At 37.1% G+C, this 21,215-nt stretch overlaps 1 protein-coding gene across 5 annotated transcripts in view; it reads right to left on the bottom strand.

The window, feature by feature from the left end:
- The window catches only part of Il33 (interleukin 33), a 168,478-nt gene that overhangs the window by 81,173 nt on the left and 66,090 nt on the right, over positions 1–21,215 (bottom strand). The window lies entirely within an intron of this gene.

The following is a 21,215-nucleotide window of genomic DNA, read 5'->3' as shown; positions in this document are numbered from 1 at the left end:
GTCCTTGTTTCACCATAAGCTTTCCTAGGTACTGATTAATGTGGTTTTTTAAAATATTTTTTAGTTGTTGATGGACCTTTATTTATTTGTATGTGGTGCTGAGACTTGAACCCAGTGCCTCATGCATACTAGGCAAGCACGTTACCACTGAGCCACAACCCCAGTCCCGTGATTAATGTTTTTTAAAAAATTATTCTAATTAATTATACATGTCAGTAGAATGTATTTTGATACATCATACATAAATGGAGTATAACTTGTCATTCTTATGGTTGAACATGATGTAGAATTACACCAGTCGTGTAATCATATATGCACATAGGGTTATAATGTCTGATTCATTCTACTCTCCTTCCTACCTCCATACTCTCTCCCCTCCCTTCACTCCCCTCTGCCTAATCCAAAGTACCTCTATTTTTCCCTAGCTCCCACCCCCATCTTATTGTGAATTAGCATCCACAGATCAAAGAAAACATTCAGGCTTTGATGTTTTGAGGTTGGCTTATTTCCCTTAGCATGATATTTTCCAGCTCCATTCATTTACCTGCAAATGCCATAATTTCATTCTTATTTAAGGCTGAGTAATATTCCATTAGGTATATATACCACATTTTCTTTATCCATTTATCTGTTACATTTTTGAGTACAAGGATTATAATTTATCCACATCTTGCCAATACTTCTTATTTTATGTTGGAGAGTAGCCATTCTAATGGGTGTGAATTGTTATCTTGTATTTTGATTTGCATTTTCCTAATTAGTGATGTTGGGCAAATTTTCATTTGGAAAATGTCTATTCAAGTCCTTGCCCATTTTTTAATCTTCTTGTTTGAGGTTTGTTGTTATTGTTTTTTAGCTTGAGGTGTTGTCTGTTTATTCTGTGTGTTAATCTCTTATCACATTTGTAATTTGCGAATATTTTCTCCCAATTCTATGGGTTGTCTTTTTTGCTCTGTTGATAGGGTCCTTTCATAAAACTTTTAAATTACCATGCAGTCTAGCTTGTCTATTTTTTATTCTGTTGTTTATGCTTTTGATGCCCTATCCAAGAAATTATCACCAAATTCAATGTTGTGAAGCTTTGTCCATGTTTATCCTAAAACATTTATTGTTTCAAGTATTAGATTTAGAACCTGATTCATTGATTTAATTTTTGTGTATGATTAAGTAAAGTTCTAATTTTATTCTTTCACATGTGTATTCCTAGTCACCATTTGTTGAAAAGACTGTCGTTTTACCATTTATGGTCTTGGCACCACTACTAAAAATTATTTGACCATTGTATTAGTCAGGATTCTCTAGAGGAACAGGACCAATGGGAAACCATATATATGAATATATATATATATATATATATATATATATATATATATATATATATATATGATTGTGTATATATGTGTATATATGATTTATATATACATACACAACAGAAATCATATATATACACACACACACACACACACACACACACACACACACACACAACCAATGGGAAATCATATATATAAATATATACAACAGATCATATATATATATGATCTGTTGTATATATTTATATATAAATAATCATATATATATGACTATAAAAAGGGGTTTATTAGATTGACTTACACATTCTGAAACTGGATAATCCCACAGTGGCCGTCTGCAGGTTGGACAGCTGGAGGAACTAGTAGGTGTTAATTCCAAGAAACTGGATCCTCAGAAAAAGAGGGACCAATGATGAAGTCCCTGTCCTGAGCTGAAGGCCTGGAAACACACTACAAGATGCAGTGATGAGAGTCCCAGTTGAAAGAGTGAAGGAGCTGGAGTCTGATGTCCACAGGTGATGGCAGCAGCAATAGGTGCACCCATTCAAGAAGAACTGAGCTTTCATTTGCTGCCACTTCTTCCTCCTTCTACCTTTTGTTCCTCTAGGCCCCCAGCCTATTGGACAATACTACCTACATTCAGGGTGGGTCTTCCCAGCTCATTTTGCTGTCCCACATGCCTGTCTCTTCTCTGCAAATACCCTCATGGACACTCCCAAGTCTCTTACTACTAGGCATTTCCGAGGCATCTCAATCCAATCAAGTTGACAATCCAGATGAACTATTACAAATCCACTCCTTGTGAGTTTGACACCCAGTGTTTCTGTTTGTTTGGAGATTAAGTATGATTTAAATACAATAACAAGGCCATAATTCTGCCTAACCTGAGATAACTATCCTGCACTAATTCCTTCCCGGTATAGAAGCAAAGTTTCTGAGTGATGCCTATTCTTTTCCTGACATCCCACAATTTAAAATCTACAATGTACATTTAACATCACTTAAGTACTGATGCTAAGCCAATCAATATTATGTTACATAATAAAGGAGAGAAAACAAAGACATCCACTTAACTATACACACCTATTCTTAACAAAACAGGAAAGAAATAACTCATGACAATTAACATCCTCATTTCTGTAACTGGTCATGTCATTGTAGCTGGTATTTATAACTACCTTCTTTTTGTTCTTTACCCTTCATTCCTAAAGGCTCTAGGTCATTTGTCTTTCTGCCTGGATTGGTGTTTGTAGTTTCCCATTGACCTAAATAAAAGGTAGGGGCTGGGGATGTGGCTCAAGCGGTAGCACGCTTGCTTGGCATGCGTGTGGCCTGGGTTCGATCCTCAGCACCACATACAAAAAAAGATGTTGTGTCCGCCAAAAACTACAAAAAAAATATTAAAATTCTCTCTCTCTCTCTCTTTAAAAAATTTTTTTTTTTTAAAAAAAGGACATGGTAATACTAAGGGACATGTTGAATGTCTCCTGCATTCCAAGCATCTTCTTCCTTACCTCCACTGTGGAGTATAGTCCAATAGTCTTTTTAGTAATCTGAATCAATCACCCTCACCTACACCATAACTACCTTCTTACCCTGTTGACTCAGAGGCATGAGCCCAAAGTAGCTAAGGAGAAGGTTTAACTTCCAGTTAAGCATTCTCCACTGTGAAACTAAGATTTCTAATCCAGCAGAGAATATGGCTGCAGGGACATAAAACTGAAATAATGCTAGTGAGGGTTCACTAAGGGTAATGGTGAGTGGTACTATTCCCATATCTCCTTTTGATTCTTGGACCCAGGAATCCTAACTATGACAAAAACAGTAGATTTATTGGGTTATGATTTAGAGAATGTACAGCCTCTGAAAAACCTTGTCCAAGCCCTGCAAGTTACTGCCACCTACCTGGCACTGTAACTGAATCTTCAAAAGGCCATAGTTCTCTCAAACAAGCTGCTTTGGGATAGTGGGAGATATGGTAAGAGCAGTGAGCCCCATGAGCATGATCCCATTGCTGCATTTCTTTGGCTGTGAAATGAGTTCCTTGATTATATAAAAAAAAAATGCTGTGTGAAACACCATGATGGTGAATGTGACATTCTGTAAGTCCATGTATGGTAGGTTTGGCAGATGCATTACATGCAGGGAAGGCAAGTCCATACCTGGAAGAAGTTTCTATTCAGTGAGGACAAAGTGCTGCCTTCCTTGATGAAAATAGTCCAATATAATCAACTTGCCAACAGGTCAATTGATGATAACCCTAGGGCATAATGCCATATTGGAACTCAGTATTGGTCTCTGCTACTGGAATTTGGGGCATTCAGCAGTGTCTGAACCCCGATCAGCCTTAGTAAGTGGAATGACATGTTGCTGAGCCCATGCATATCCTCCATTCCTGCCAGCACAGCCACTTTGTTCATGTTCCCACTGAGTATTGAAGGAGTGGCTGGTAAAGGAGGTTGACTGCTATCCAGAAACTGAGTCATCCTATCCACCTTAGTATTAAAATCCTCCTCTGCTGAGATCACCTGTGATGGGCATTTACATGGGTAACAAATGTCTTCCCATCTTTCACCCATTTGGAGATGTCTATCCACATACCTCTTCTCCAAATGTCTTTGTCACCAATTTTCCAATCATACTTTTTCCAAGTCTCTGGCCATTGAGCCACAACACTGGCTACAGCCCATAAATGGATATGCAATGCCACATCTGGCCATTTTTCTTTCCAGGTAAAATTTACAACCAATTGCGCTGCCCAAAGTTCTGCCTACTGTGAAGATTTCCCTTCAGGGATCTCAGAAAAGGGCTATGATACTGAAGCTGTCCACTTTTGGGTGGTACCTGTGTGTCATACAGAACCATCTATAAACCAGGCCCTACTTTTCCCTCTTTTATTGATTATAGGGTATACTGCATAAGACCATAGGTTAATGCTAGAGGACAGAAGCACTGCAGAAGGAGTAGGAGCCATGAGCATTTGGGTCACCTCTTCATCTAACTTATTTGTGTCTTCAAGACCTTCTTGGGTGTGGTGGTATATATAACCACTTCTATTAGATGATGGATTGCTGGTGTGCATGTCCAACATTATGATTTGGTGGGTCAGATAACACCAAGTTCACAATGGGCAACTCAGATCACATGGTAACTTGGTGGCTAGTGTTCAAGTGTTCAGTTTCAACTAAGGGCCACTCACAGGCCAGAGCTGCTTCACAAAGTAAGAGTAGTTGTGTGCAGATGATGGCAGGGCCTGTCCATTTTAGTCTGGTTATAGGTGTAGGAGCAAAATTGGGTGGTGAGGGTGGGTCCAGAGGAGTGTCAGCATTGCATCATCAGTTGCACTGCAGCTCAGCAACTCCATCTGGAAAGACTTTACTGTTCCCAATGGCAATGCAGGGTTCATTCCTTGAAAAAGAGGTGGAGAGGCCAATACCATAGATGGTGGGGAGGCCATTTCCCTTGGCACAATAATCTGAAAAGAATGTAGGAGTTTCATGTCCCCAGCCTCATCAGGGTCTTCCCATACATCTCCCTCCCATTTACTGGATCCCTTTCTTTTCTGGTCAATGCCCTCACTTTAACTGCAGACATCCTTTGAGGCTGAGAGTTAAACTTGCATTGTAATTCAGCCAATTGTAAGATGAGGGCTTGTGTTTGGTTTTCAGCAACTTCAGCCCTATCACTACAAGAGAGAATATTCTCCTTCAGAGCACACCAAGAAGGCTTTAGTTTGGTTATATGTATATGGAGCTGAGAAATTGAATCTCTGAGCTCAATTGTGTTACTTCGTGGATTGAAGCCTGAAGGAACCAGCCAACATCATTATATTCCTTAATTCTCTAGAAATGTTCAAAAATATCATGTATAGTCACTAAAGTCCTTACCTCTCACAAGTGATGAATTAGGAACATGAAATACACTTACTTTGCATATCTGTTTTTTGTTTGTTTCTTTCTTTGTTTTATTATTTTTATGTGGTGTTGAGGATCCAACCCAGGACTTCAAATGTGCTAGACAAGCACTCTACTACTGAGCCACAACCCCAGCCCTGCATATCTGTTTTAACACTTCATGCCATGGATTATCAGTGCTTTCTATCCTTCCAGGAGGTGAGTCTTTAGCAACATTAGGCCTATCAAATTTGGAGAGTCATCTTCAGAAACCACAGAATTGAAAAAATTCATCTTTACAATTCTTTTTCTCTAGACCTTTCCTGGTACCAAAATCTGTATTAGTCAGGGTTCTCTGGAGGAACAGAACCAATAGAATATATATATTTATGATTATATAAGAGAATTTATTATATCGCTTTACATAATCAGAAGCTGGATAATCTCACAATGTAGAGATGGAGGAATCAGTAGCTGCTCAGTCCAAAGTGGGAGCCTCAAAACAAGAGATGTCAATAATGCAACCCCAGTCCAAGGTTGAAGGCCTGGAAAATCACTGGAGAATCACTGATGAGATTCTTCACTGGAAAAGTGAAGGAGAGGAGTCTGATGTCCACAGGTGTAAGCAGCAGCAACAGATGCACCTGCTCAAAAAGAAAAAGCTTGCATCTGCTGCCACTGCCTCCTCCTTTTTTTTTTTTTGTCTTTTGTTCTGTCTTGAACCCCCAGCCTACTGGACAGTGCCCTACACTCTCAGAGCAAGTCTCCCCATTTGCTGTCCCATATACCAATCATCTTTGGAAACATCCTCATAGACACACCAAGAAGTCTCAGATTTAGGCCTTTCCTAGATACCTCTCAGTCCAATGAAGTTGACAATTCAGATTAACCATCACAACCATATGAAAGTTTACACTTGTATTTGGTAGAACTGACCATTTGGAAGTTCTTCCAGGTCTTGGGAAGATTCTTAGTGGAGCAAGAGTGATGGGGAAGAACAGTGACATCAATGGAATAGTCAAATTAAAAGGGCTAGGGGGTATCAGGGGGCAAAAGTGGACCTTTTAAAGCATCAGAGGCAAGTCAAACCCTCAGCTTATATTGTATTTTCCAGGCAGCTTAGTTGAAGTTTTGCTAATGCCTAGCTAACATTGGTAAGTTAAAAATGAATAAGGTATACCACCCAGAAACTAAAATCTAGTTCAAATTCAAAGGAAGCAGACTGGGATGTGAGATTTATTCAAGAAAAAGCAGGTTCTTTGTGACTTAATAGCAGATAACCAGGCAAGTTACTAACCTCTCCATATCTCCTTTTAACCATATGGAATGTGAGCATAATATTAATCACCTACCCTAAAAACTTGTTCCAGGAATCAATGCTTCAATGATGTCTGGTAAATCCTAACCACTCTAAAAACATTAGCTATTATTACTCATTCTGAAATAATCCAAGCCAGTTTCTTTTTTCTTTTTTTCATCTTTCAATGAATCTTTTATTTCTTTTAAATATTCCAGGAGGGTCTAGAGATGTTTTATGCTTTAATTAAATAAAAGGAACTAGGTGACTTCAAATTTGTTTACACATTTCCAAGTCATTATTTTCTTACACAAGTTTGTTGAATACTAATAGCTGCCTGAAGTTTGAATACTTTTTAAGCAGAATGCATTACAATTCTTATTACATATACAGAGCACAATTTTTCATATTTCTGGTTGTATACACAGTATATTCACACCAATTCGTGTCTTCATACATGTACTTCATATAATAATGATCATCACATTCCACCACCATTAATAACCCCATGTGCCGTCCCTTCCCCTCCCACCCCTCTGCCCTATCTAGAGTTCATCTATTCCTCCCATGCTCCCACTCTCTGTCCCACTATGAATAGTGGGATAACCAGGAGCAAGGGTGATGGGGAAAGATGCCTCGTTATATCAAAGAAAACATTTGGCATTTGATTTTGGGGGGTTGGCTAACTTCACTTAGCATTATCTTCTCTAACTCCATCCATTTACCTGCAAATGCCATGATTTTATTCTTATTGCTGAGTAATAGTCCATTGTGTATATATGCCACATATTTTTTATCCATTCATCTTTTGAAGGGCATCTATGTTGGCTCCACAGTTTAGCTATTGTGAATTGTGCTGCTGTAAATACTGATGTGGCTGTGTCCCTGTAGTATGCTTTTTAAAGAATCCAATCAATAAATGGGCCAAGGACATGAAGAAACACTTCTCAGAAGATGATGTACAATCAATCAACAAATACATGAAAAAAATGTTTATCATCACTAACAATTAGAGAAATGCAAATCAAAACCATTCTAAGATTTCATCTCACACTAGTCAGAGTGGCAGCTATTATGCATATGAACAACATTAAGTGTTGGCAAGGATGTGGGGGAAAAGGTACACTCATACACTGCTTGTGGGACTGCAAATTGGTGCAGCCAATATGGAAAGTAGTATGGAGATTTCTTGGAAAATTGGGAATGGAACCACCATTTGACCCAGCTATCCCTCTCCAAGCCACTTTCTTAAAGGCAATTGCCTTCGGAGCTTTCACCATTGGTTTATTATGTGAATCACAAATCGGTGTATTTCAAATTTCATTATTAATGAGATCAAAGACATTAACATTTTAGTAACTTTTACTGAAAACTCTTTGGGGATAGCTGAATTTTTGTGACTCACTGTTATGATCTTTTTCTTATTTTCTAACTATGTTATTTATGTAATATTTTTCTTTAAACACATCTTTTTCTTACATAGAGTAGGCCTTTTTCCAAATGATCATAATGTTATGAGTTCAATGTCCTAAAAACATTTTCTACTGAAATACATGACAGTAAACTAATCAGCATAAGTATTTAAAACAAAAACATCCATCTATGGAATCACCTCAAATCATTTTATGTACTATAGCTTCTCGGTTTGTAGGTTCTTTAGGGGTTTACCTGATATAATTTTCTGATATATTAATCCTTTAGGCTAAGAACCCTAATGGATGCCTAGTTTCTTTTTTGAAGGGGCAAGGTGAAGAAGAAGCTATTCGATTCAGCTAAGGGATACATGCTGAGAACCTACTTTTTTTTTTTTTTTTTTTTTTTGCAGTACTGGGGATTGAACTTAGGGTCTCAAACATGCTAGACAAACTCCCTATTATGAGCTACATCCCCAGCCCTTTTGATTTTATTTTGAGATAGGGTTTTAATCCTCCTGCATCAGCGACACCAGTAGTTGGAATTATAGATGTGTGCCACTATGCTCTACTCTGAGAACACTTTTTGATTTTGAAAAGTACTTTCTCAAGTTCTTCTTGACACTCCCTTAGCCAAAGAAAGTATCTCAGTGTCAATGACAAACTATGGGAGAGAATTGATTGGACTAGATTAGGTAAGCCAGGTCATAATTTGCTTGCTAGCATAAAGGTGGACAATATCTGAGGAAAATTCCTGGGGAAGTCAGTGACCTGAAAACTTAGCAGATAGTTCAAAACTTATTTTCTCCACCTCTGCAGATAAATCTACATCTTCTTTCAGCTCAGAAGTCCTAGTGTATTATATAATATCATATCATATCCTCTCAATTTGAGGGAACCCTCAAGTTTGGCAAAGAACACCTTAATAAAATATTTCAGGTATGGTTTGATAACTTCAGGCCACTGGAAAAGTCACAGCAACTGCTATGGAGGCAATGCCATTTTGACAGAGATGGATGGTAACTCCAGTAGAGCAATATATCCTTCGTGGTCACTTTTTATAGTCCAGTAAAACCCTGGGACTTTTTATTGCTGTTTACTTAACAATTGTCCATTTTGAGAGGGGAAGGTACTGGGGATTGAACTCAGGAGCACTGGACCACTGAGCCACATCCCCAGCCCTATTTTGCTTATTATTCCAACTACTCCCCAAAAGTTCTACCACTAAACATTGCTGCATTGGGGACCAATTCTTCAACACATGAGCCTTTGTGGGACATCACAGATCAAACCTTAATAACCATTAACATGAGTTTATGGATTGTTTCTAATACATGAAATTTGGGGTACAGAATAAAACCGTGGCAGAGCACATTTTGTTGCCACAATAATGCCATTCGAAAACTCAATGATTCATTAACAACCATTTATGTCAAGTCTATAGGCCAGTGGGGTGGTTCTGCTCATTTTGACAGCACTTCTACCACAGTTGTGACTCCTCTGTTAGTTGTGGGCTGATGGTTGGCTGATCTAGGCTGGCCTTGGCTTAGGAAGAATGGTTTTGCTCCATATTTCTCCATCTTCCAATAGATGCCAAACTCCAACATGTTCCCGTGGTAAAAACAAAGAAGAGAGAGTGTGTGTGCAAGAACTTTGAAGTCTAGACTTAAGACTGAAGACACTTTTGCTGCTTAGACAACTTCAGGACAGCCCAGATTCAAGGGATGGGAAACAGACTCCATGTCTTAATGAGAATAGCTGCAGTGTCATATCACAAGAGGCAGGAGAAAACTGAGGCCATTTTGTAATCAATCAACTTCACTAAACTTCTTGCTTTTTCATAAATAAACACTTATTTTTTTGAGAAGTATGATTAAACCCACACGAACAATAGAGATGAGATGGCAGTCATTTACACTATAAAACTATATAAATATGTATCCAGTTGCCCTAGGGAAGAAAATAAAGTATTGCTAATGGTTGGTTGAGAATACTTATAAAATATCCTAGTGGAAGCCCTGAGAAAATTAGGAGTATTCAGAAAGAATGACAATAAACATGGTGGTCAATCTAGCAGCTTTTACTAGAAGCCACACAGGCAGAATATTTTAATTTTTTAAATCTAGTTTCTTTTTCTAGTGTCTTTAGATATCTCCTCCTGTCTTTCTCACCCTTCCACAGCTCTCCCTCCCACTTCTTACATATTTTAAGTTATCTATTTCTTGCTTTGTTTTAAATAAATATATGAAACAAAATAAAATATTCATAGAAAGCAACACAGTTAACAGAGGTGATATTTTTCTCCTTACACAGTAGAAAGGATAGCCCAGGGACAGGAGGAAATAAAGGGAAAGGAGGTGGATGAAAGCTGTAGGTCAAGTGCCCTGTGCCTGATGTCTTGAAAAAGTACCTGGCTAGCAAACAGAGCATACCTAAGAAAGGGGGTCAGAGACAGAAGCAGCAGGAGGATCCTTGAGACCCCAAATGTGTCAGGGAAACAGCAGAGACTGCTGGTCACCTCAAGGAAGCCACACTGACGGGCACAAGGGATGATATGACATACTTGTTAAACTTGAATACTCTGGAGACAGACTCAATGGGTTCCAATACCAGTTCTGTCCTTTACTAGCCTGTGTGACCTTGTGCAAATAAGTAACTTCTATGTGCTTTGGCTTCCTTATGTGTAAAACAGAAGAAAAGAGAAACCAACTTGAAGGGTTGCTGTTTAAATTAATTATCATGCAAAATTTTTAGGTAATGCTTGGTACATAGCAAGTACTATGAAAGGATAAGCTGTAATTATCACTATCTCAGCATCAGTGTTTTCAGTCCATCAACCAGTTGAGCCTCTGGATGTCGCTGAAGTTGTCTGGGAGGTAGATTCCAGACTAAAGACTAAAGACCCAAGTGTATCTACTCCATCTCTCATTCTTGTGCACTATGTCAAGCCTCAGAAATTTAGAAAAAGCTCTGGCAAAAAAAGAGAAGAATCCTAAATTTGCTGAAATTTTGTTTCTGCTACTTTAATGAAATGAAAGTTTCAAATAAGAAGGAGGTTGACTTTAAAAAAAATAATCACTTGTTTTTACTTTATGCATTGGGATTTGTATGCACTCTAGCTCTCTGTCCTCTGGACTAGATTGTGTAGTACTTTACAGGCTAGGATCATTTGTCTTTCATATGTGTAGTTCCTAGAATGTAGAGTTTCTCAATAGACATTAGATGAATGAAGGAATATGGTTATTTTTAATTTGTGAATTTAAAAATTATTTTTATTTTAACCATTTGTAGTAAGTAAAATTGGTAAAATACAATAATATAAAAAAATTTTCATCTTAAACGTTTTAAGTGTTCATTAGCATTAAGTACTGTAAAGGGTCCGGCGAACGTCGCAGGAAGAGACCACCAAGAGACCAACTCATGCAACAGCAAACAGTTTATTGAGGATCCAATCCAGCGCGCTGGGGCTCCAGGCTCACTCAAGACGGGAGAGCGGCCAAGAGCCCCAAGCAGGGGTTGAGCAGTGCTTAAGTACACTTTTTAGGGAGGGCAGGGACTTTACATACGTCATGGTCCCCTTTAACAAATCATCATACACTGCGGGAAAAATCAAACAACAATTCTCAAACATGATTAGTACATTCATTGGCGGGAACAGGTTGGGAGGGAGTGATAGGTCAGTCCTAAGGAGGGGATACATTCAAACTGATTGGTTTGGGCCCTGAATGCCTACGTGCCAAACTGCACAGGGTCCAAGTTATTTAACAACTAAATGGCCAGTACCGGGTATTGTCTTAACTGCCTCAGGAATTTCAGGTTCTGTGTGCAGTTCAGAAACTTTACAATACCTAGTCCTTTACATTTTAACTCAGGCTTTGCAGCTTAGAAACTTTACCCTTTCAGTACATCATATTGTTATACAAGTATTACCTCTGTCTAGTTCAAAAACATCATCCTAAAAGGAAACTCCATGCTCATTAAGTAGTTACTCCTCATTCCCCCGCCTTACAGTCTCCGGTAACTACCAATCTGCTTTCTTTTGCTATATTTACCTGCTATGGATAATTCATATAAATGGAGTCATTCAAGTGACCCTTTGTATTTGTTTTCTTTCACTTAGAGTAATGTTTTCAAGCATCATCCATGTTGTAGCAAGTATCAATACTTCATTTTCTTACATGTCCAAGTAGTAGTCCACTGTACATGTATTTCACATTTTGTTTATCTTTTCATCCCTTCATGAACATTTAGATTATTTCCACCTTGGAGATACTGTGAATAAGTTCTACTGTGAACATGCATGCACATGTATTGGTTAAATAAATTAACTAATTTAAATTAATTAATTCTTCTTTAGGAGAAGAATTGCTAGAAAAAGTGGTAAATTTATGTTTAAGTTTTTGAGAAATGGTCAAGCTGCTTGCAGAGCAGGAGTAGGGTTACTAATGGAACCATATTGTCTTTCTAAATATCTTAGATGGCCAGACCATATCTTCACCAATTTCCCTCTAGCCCAGTGGCTCCCAGAATTCTGTTATCTGTTCTTAAGAGCCTGAGATGGAGATCATAGCTTCTATTTCTCAGGAAGCAGCTGGAACTGCCCTTTGCCTCCTGGAAGATCCATGGAACACCATACTTCTCTTCACTCTGTTTATACTCTCTCCATTCTGCTTTCTTGGAACTAATTCTTGGCCCAGCTCCTGGGTTCATATTATTGCAAACCTACATCTGCTATTACTTCCTTCAGACTTAATGATTTTAAAACATTTTTTTTAGTTGTAACTGGACACAATTCCTTTATTTTGTTTATTTATTTTTATGTTCGGATCAGGATGGAACCCATTGCCTCACACTACGCTAAATCACAACCCCAGCCTCAGACTTAATGATTTTAAAAGTGTTTTAGTGCTAAAATAGCACAATAACAGAAAAAGTCTTAAATATGAAACTTAATGAATTATCAAGAGTTTTATTTTTCTTTCTTTCTTTCTTTTTTTTTTTTGTTGTTGTTTCATTTTGGTTTTGATTCTGGAGATTAAACCCAGGGCCTCATTCATGCTAAGCACAAACTCTTCCACTGAGCTACACCCTTAGCACCAGGAAACATTACTTTAAACCACCATCCATAAAAGTAGCACTCTGCCAACCAACCCAGAAGCTCTCTTTGAGCTCCCTCCACAATTTAACCCCTTAACGTGTCTCTACTGAGAATAGCCACTATCCTAACAATTTTGGGAATCATGCCCTTTATTTTATTTAGTTTTATCACCCAACTGTGCATCTCTGTATATTTTCAAAGTTGATTTTTTTTAGAGTGAAAACTGCTTTACAGATGTTGTCCTGTTAACCAAGAGGCACCTGTTGTCTGTTTGTTTTGTTAGCAACCATGAATGTTCAGTATTTATATCTTTAATTCATTTGGTATTGCAAAATGTGGGCATTTCAATTCTATCATTTCATCTTCATTTACTTGGCACGTTATATCAAGAGACACTTTCCCTCATCTGATATTTAGCTATCCAGGAGAACTATCTGGTAAAGGCAAAATAAATGCTTGAGTCTGGATAATTTTTCAAAATAAAGCATCTTCCAAGGGCTAGTAATTAGGATTTAAGGGATTTCATTATGAACTCATGGTTTAAAAAATATTCAGTGTGTTTCTATCTGTTGTAGCTATTGACTTTATTTGATGTTCAGTTTGCCAGTTTTAGTTTTGATCTGTTGACCAAGTGATGCTTGAATAGTTACTGAGTTGTTTCATAAGATTCACCTAAGGTTTAATGAGAGGTTTGGGGATTAAACCTACCAGCTACATCCTCAGCCTTTTTTTTTTCTTTTGAGATGGGTCTTGCTAAATTGCTGATATTGGCCTTGAGTTTATAATCCTTATAACTCAACCTACTGAGTAGTTGGTATTATAGGCTTGCACCAGTGTGCTTGTAAGAATTCTTAAACATGATTTTGTGCTTTTAGAATCTTCTGATAAAGCATGGTTCCTAGCTTAGCAAAAGCACCCTGAACTACAGTACCTCTTTTTAAGGTAGAAGCATCTAGGAAGGCGGATTCCTTGATTCACACCTGTGCCTACCTCTAGCTCTTATGGCATCAGCACCTGTGACCCAATATATTGAAGAAAAAAATGGGGTTCTCTCACTGTGCTCATATGAGCAGGATTTGTACAGGTTTTTGTCTTGGGATGCCTCGTAGTCCTCTATACTTTTCCAAACTGCCACAGACGTTTACATTTCCAAAAGATGTGTCCCAGCTTAGCCAAACCCACTTCTACTGATTAAAGGAGGAATAAAGGAGCAATCTTTGGATTCATAAACTTAGTAACCAAAGACAGTTCTCCCTGAGTCTTTATATTGTGGCATATGCATTCAAAAGAAACTATGCAGTGGTTAAAAGGATACAGTAAAGTTTTGTCAATTGACTTGGAAAATACAAATAGCCTCAAAATTCTTAACAAAGTTTTTAGCTTTATCCTAGAATTGTAAATGCTGAATAATGATAAAACAATATCACTTGAAAGCTTAATTACTTACATTTTTAAATTTTTTTTAAGTTGTAGGTGGACACAATACCTTTATTTTATTTATTTATTTATATGTGGTGCTAAGGATCAAACCTAGGTCCTCACATGTGTCCGGCGAGTGCTCTACTGCTAAACCACAACCCCAGCCCACTTACATTTCTTTTATATTACATTTTATGAACTTTAATGACTTAAATTTTTTGTTTCAGTCAGCATTTGCCAATTTCAATCAGAGGAATGGAAACAAAAACATTAAAATTTAAAAACTGTCAAAAATTTGCAAAACCTTATATATTTAAGTTGACATGAAATTAGAAGAATCAAAATTTCTTTTTTTTAAATTTTTTTTATTGGTTGTTCAAAACATTACAAAGCTCATGATATATCATCTTTCATACATTTAACTCAATTGGGTTATGAACTCCCACTTTTACCCCAAATACAAATTGCAGAATCACATCGGTTACACACTCACATTTTTACATAATGGCATATTAGTGGAAGAATCAAAATTTCAATGGCACTAAAGGGTTATCTCTTGGGCTGAAGATTTTGATAACACTTGTTTGTCTGCAACTTTTAAAAATTATTTTAGCATTTTTCAATTATATATACCTAATTAAAATAAAAAAAATCTAACAGGGCCTACTGATAGCTAATGCTAATAAATTTGTCTGGTCTCCCAAAGTACTTAATAGCCTCTAGTTCAACTGTTATCAGAGACACTATAAACAAAGTTTTTAATGTCCTTTACAGTGATGGTGCAGGAGATTGCTTTAAACAAGCTAAGATTTCTAAGTTAAGCTTTCTCTGTTCACTTTCATTTTTTGTCTTGTTTCATTTTAGTGTTCATATTTATTTTTCTTTGTAATTATGTCATATGTATACTATTTATAATGGATATACACATATTCTCTTTAATAAAATAATAAATGAAATAAAAATATTTTTAAAATCACATATTTTATTTATAATAAAAAATAGATTTATATTTTGAAATAAAAAGGTTTAAAGGGAGAAAGAATCAAATTCTGTGTATAAAATGGTAGATTCAGTATAATTCATATACATGTGAGTTTCTGAGTACTTGAAATTTCTAGTAAGAATATTTAATTATCTTTTTAACATTTTCAGTCAAGAGTTCTATGGGATTTTATTGGATATTATTAGAAGTCAAGTGAGTGATATTATAAAAATGGAGAAAATAAAGTGAGCATGGCCTTTAGGAGTTTGAAACTATAAAAAATTATTCTAAATGAAGAAAAGCTAAAAGCATTTCCTCTAAAAACAGGAACAAGATAGGGATGCCCACTTTCACCGCTTCTATTCAACATAGTCCTTGAATTGCTAGCCAGAGCAATTAGGCAAAAGTAAGAAATTAAAGAAATACAAATAGGAAAAAAAAAGAGCTAAAATATCTCTGTTTGCTGAGACATGATTCTATATTTAGAAGACCTAAAAATCTCTACCAGAATGCTTCTAGAACTCATAAATGAATTCAGCAAAGTGGCAAGATACAAAATTAACACTCATAAATAAATTGTACTCCAATGATGAATAAGCTGAAAGACAAATTAGGAAAATCATCCCATTCATAATAGCCTCAAAAAAACAAAACAACAACAACAACAAAAAAAAAACTTGGGAATCAACCTAACAAAAGAGAGGAAAGACCTCTACGATGAAAACTATAGAACACTAAAGAAAGAAATTGAAGAAGACCTTAGAAGATGACAAGATTTCCCATGTTCTTGAATTGGCAGAATTAATATAGTCAAAATGGCCATACTACCAAAAGTGCTGTACAGATTTAATGTAATTTCTATTAAAATTTCAATGACATTCTTTATAGAAATGGAAAAAGCATTCATGAAATTCATTTGGAATAATAAGAGGCCCAAAAGAGCCAAAGAAATCCTTAGCCAGAAAAGTTAAGCAGGCAGCATCACAATACCAGACCTTAAATTATACTATAGAGCTATAGTTTTTAAAAAAAAAAAAAACACACACACACAAACTTACAAACAACAACAACAAAAACAGCATGATATTGGCATCAAAATAGGCAAGAAGATGAATAGTACAGAATAGAAGACAGAGAAATAAACCCACATATACACAGTTGTCTCATATAAGACAAAGGTGTCATTAACATACATTGGAGAAAACGTAGTCTCTTCAACAAATGGTGTTAGGAAAACAGGAAATCCATATGTAATAGAATGAAATTTAATCCCTATCTCTCGCCCTGCACAAAACTCCACTCATTTGGATTAAGGACCAGAATCTCTGTGCCTACTAGAAGAAAAAGGAGGACCAACTGTCTAGCATGTTGGCTTAGTCCTTTGGGTATAGTCTGAGGAGAGGGATAACTGGGTCAAATGGTGTTTCATTCCCAGATTTACAAGGAATCACCATACTGCTTTCCAAATTGGCTGCACCAATTTGCAGTCCCACTAGCAATGTATGATGTACCTTTTCCCCACATCCTCGCCAACACTTATTGTTGTTTGTCTTCATAATAGTTGCCAATCTGACTGTAGTGAGATGATATCTTAGAGTAGTTTTGATTTGCATTTCTCTGATAGCTAGAGATGATGAGCATCTTTTTATATATTGATTAATTGTATATCCTCTTCTGAGAAGTGTCTGTTCAAGTCCTTGGACCATTTGTTGATTGTGTTATTTTTTGTTTTGTTTTGTTTTGTTTTTTGGTGCTTAGCTTTTTGAGTTCTTTATATGCCCTCGATATTAGTGCTCTATCTGATGTGTGAGGGGTAAAAATTTGATCTCAGGATATAGGCTCTCTGTTAACCTCACAGATTGTTTCTTTTGCTGAGAAAAAACTTTTTAGTTTGATTCCATCCCATTTATTGATTCTTGGTTTTAATTCTTGTGCTATAGAAGTCTTATTAAGGAAGTTGGGACCTAATCCCACATGATGAAGATTAGGGCCTACTTTTTCTTCTATAAGATACAGAGTCTCTGGTTTAATTCCTAGGTTCTTGATCCATTTTGAGTTAAATTTTGTACATGATGAGAGATATGGGTTTAATTTCATTTTGTTGCATATGGATTTCCAGTTTTCCCAGCACCACTTGTTGAAGATGCTATCTTTTCTCTGGTGCATGTTTTTGGAAACTTTGTCTAATATAAGATAATTGTAATTTTGCCTTTCCTATTCCCATCCCTGCTCCCTCCCTTTATCCCCATTTGTCAAATCCATTGAACTTCTATCCCCCCTGCATTGTGTATTAGTATCAACATATCAGACTGAACATTTGGCCTTTGTGTTTTGGGGGATTGGCTTATTTCACTTAGCATAATAGTCTCCAATTTCATCCATTTACTGGAAAATGCCATAATTTTATTCTTCTTTATGGCTGAATAATATTCTATTGGGTGTGTGTATGTGTGTGTGTGTGTGTGTGTGTGTGTGTGTGTGTGTGTGTGTATCTCCCAAATTTTCTTTACCTATTCATCTGTTGAAGGGCACCCACATTGGTTCCACAGTTCCACAGCTTGACTATTGTGAACTGAGCTGCTATAAACATTGAAGTGGCTGCATCACTGTAGTATGCTGATTTTAAGTCCTTTGGGTATATGCTGAGGAGCTGGATAATTGGGTCAAATAGTGGTTCCAATCCAAAAGTTTTCTGAGGAATCTCCATACTGCTTTCCATAGTGGTTGAAATAATTTGCAGTCCTATCAGTAATATATGAGTGTACCTTTTACCCCACATCCTCACCAAAATTTATTGTTACTTCTGTTCTTGAAAATTTGCATTCTAACTGGAGTGAGATGGAATCTTAGTGTAGTTTTAATTTGCATTTCTCTAATTGCTAGAGATGTTGAACATTTTTTCATATATTTGTTGACATTTGTATTTCTTCTTCTATGAACTACCTGTTCAGTTCTCTTGCCCATTTATTGATTGGGTTATTTGGGTTTTTTTGGTGTTAGATTTTTTTAGTTCTTCATATATCCTGGAGATTAATGATCTATCTAAGGTACAGGTGGCAAATATTTTTCTCCCATTCTGTAGGCTCTCTGTTCATATTCTTGATTGTTTCCTTTGCTATGAATAAGATTTTTAGTTTGATATAATCCTATTTATGATGCTCTATTTCACTTCTTGTGCTTTAAAAGTCTTATTGAGGGGGCTGGAATTGTGGTAGAGTGCTTGCCTAGTAAGTGTGAGGCCCTGGGTTCAATTCTCAGCACCACATATAAATAAATAAAGTCCATTGACAACTTAAAAAATATTTTTAAAAAAAGTCTTATTGAAGAATTTGGTTCCTAATATGACATGATGGGGATTTGAACCTACATTTTCTTCTAGTAGGTGTAGGTTGTCTGATCTAATGCCTAGATCCTTGATCTACTTTGAATTGGTTTTGTGCAAGGTGACAGACAGGGGTTTATTTCATTTTGCTACATATGGATCTCTAGTTTACTCAGCACCATTTGTTGAAGAGGCTATCTTTTCTCCAACATCTATTAATGGTGCCTTTGTCTAGTATGAGACAACTGTGTACATGTGGGTTTTGCCTCTTTGTCTTCTATTCTGTACCATTGAGAAGACCAACTTTTAAATAATTTTGTTTCTGTAGAATTGAAAGATAAGAAGTAAGATCTTCAAATTCAAGATAGAGCATTTACAGAAACTATTTGAGTATTCAAGTGAGGCCATACTTTGCTCAACAAAGGGAAAAATTTTTCAGATGAAGAGATTATCCAGCATATCTTACGTAATATGATCCTCTGAAACAGTGTGGCAGAAATGAGTGGTTCTATACGTATTTGGCACCTATATATTACATCTCCATGAGCAGGTGCTGGTCACAAAGTATACATAAAAAAATGAGACACCATTAGGAATTTTTTCTAGGAAGGAATGTTAGTCTGGGAAGATGGCTTGTGAACCAGGGGCCATACTGTGAGCTGTGCCTCAGGCTAGAGCTCTGTACCTCAGGCATGGTATCTGCCCCAGGAAGATGTCAAAAAACATGGAAACCTGGCCTTTGGGATGGATGCCTTATTTTTAACCCCTTCAAGTGTGCTCTCCACCCCTCTCAACACTGCTCTGTGGCCACAGAGGCTGACTTTCTGGGTTGCCCCACTCAGTCACCTTATCCTTAGATTTCTGGGAGAAATTAGTGAGCTTTCACCAGTGATGCTACACAGCCTAGATTGTTACAACAAATATCTATTTCTTTCTCATAATACAGGAGGACTGATGTCAGCAGCACGCCTATGGCTCTGTGGTTCAACTGCAGGCTGCAGGGACACTGTAGTTCTATTCTACATATCTATCTTCTCCTCTAGGGACCGCAGCTAAAAGACTAGATGAAAATGAGTCAGGGCTTTAAATCCCTGTACTCCCTTCTTACCAGGGCTCTCTAATTTGGCCAGTTCCTTCTACTGAACCCCAGTTACTACCTGGAAGTCCCTTCCTAGAGCTATGTACTCTGGGCCAAGTCCCTGCTCCCTTCTTTTTGACCCTTCAGGACAGAAAGCTGTACCTTTCTGTTTGATTTTCCTTCACTCCAACCAACTTTTAGTAACTGGTTCTTCTGTTCTCTTCTTAATTTCCCTGTTTGGGCTGTGCTATATTTTGAGTGCATGTCCTCACCAAAGTTCATGTTGAGACTTTATTCCTCAATATGACAGTTTGGGGGGTGGGGCCTAGCAGAAGCCATTTGAGTCACAGGCATAGGGCCCTCATAAATAGATTAATGCATTCTGGAGAGAAAAGGTTCACACTTTCTGGGGACTGAGTCAGTTTATGTGAGAGTGGGTTGGTATAAAGCAAGGTGACCCTTCATGTTTTTTCTCTTTCCCTTGTGCGCCCACTTTTTTCCCCAACCATGTTATGATGAAGCCTAAGGCCCTTTCCAGATGCAGCTGTCTGATCTTGAACTTCCTAACTTTAAGAACCATGAACCAAAATAAATTTATTTTCTTTATAAATTACCCAGGTGTTCTATTAGAGTAACAGAAAATGGGATAAGACATGGTGCCATGGTTTTCCTGCCTGGACCTAGGTGATTGGGCATTGTTATCCAAGCTGAAAACTACATTGATAAACCTGTTCTCATAGGGTGCTCAAGGTTATAGGAGTGGTGTGAATGCCTGGGACAACAGAACCTAAATTCTGAGCCAGAAGAGTCGGCCTTTCCAGTAATCACAATGCATCCTACAAAGTTACTACCTTTCCATTTATCTAACATCCCTGGTACTTGCCTTTGATGAGAATTTCTTCACCTCTTCTGTTTCCCCTGGACATAACTGAGATCTTCATCTGATGATTCCACTGCTTCACAGGTCCAGAGCTACATCCAGGCCCATACCCTCAGATTTAGACCCTTTTTTATATTAATCCCTTCCTGGAATTTGATTGCAGCTTCCCCCTTTGCCCCTAATTTTTATTTCTAATGCTAGAAATAAAAATAAGGTAACATAAATAAAGAATGCCTACTCATCAGTAGACCCTATATGGTTGAAGAATCAGTGAGCTTAAGGATAGGTCAGTAGAAACTTCCTAAGCACTTCAGCAAAGAAAAGAAGAAGGAAGGAAGGAAATAAACCAGAGCTATACCCCAAGAACAGTATCAAAAAGTAAAACAAAAATATAATTGGAATACCAGAAGGAAAAGAAATAGAAGGAACAGAAGAAACCTTTTAAGTAACAATGACCAAGAACTTTCAAACTTAATGCCAGACAAACCATAGATCTAAAGATAAATCTATATTGGATTAGG

Source organism: Ictidomys tridecemlineatus, chromosome 4 (genome assembly GCF_052094955.1).
Source record: "Ictidomys tridecemlineatus isolate mIctTri1 chromosome 4, mIctTri1.hap1, whole genome shotgun sequence".
Lineage (NCBI taxonomy): Eukaryota > Metazoa > Chordata > Mammalia > Rodentia > Sciuridae > Ictidomys > Ictidomys tridecemlineatus.
Note: the sequence above shows the minus strand (reverse complement) of the source record. Positions and strands in the feature narration are given on the sequence as shown.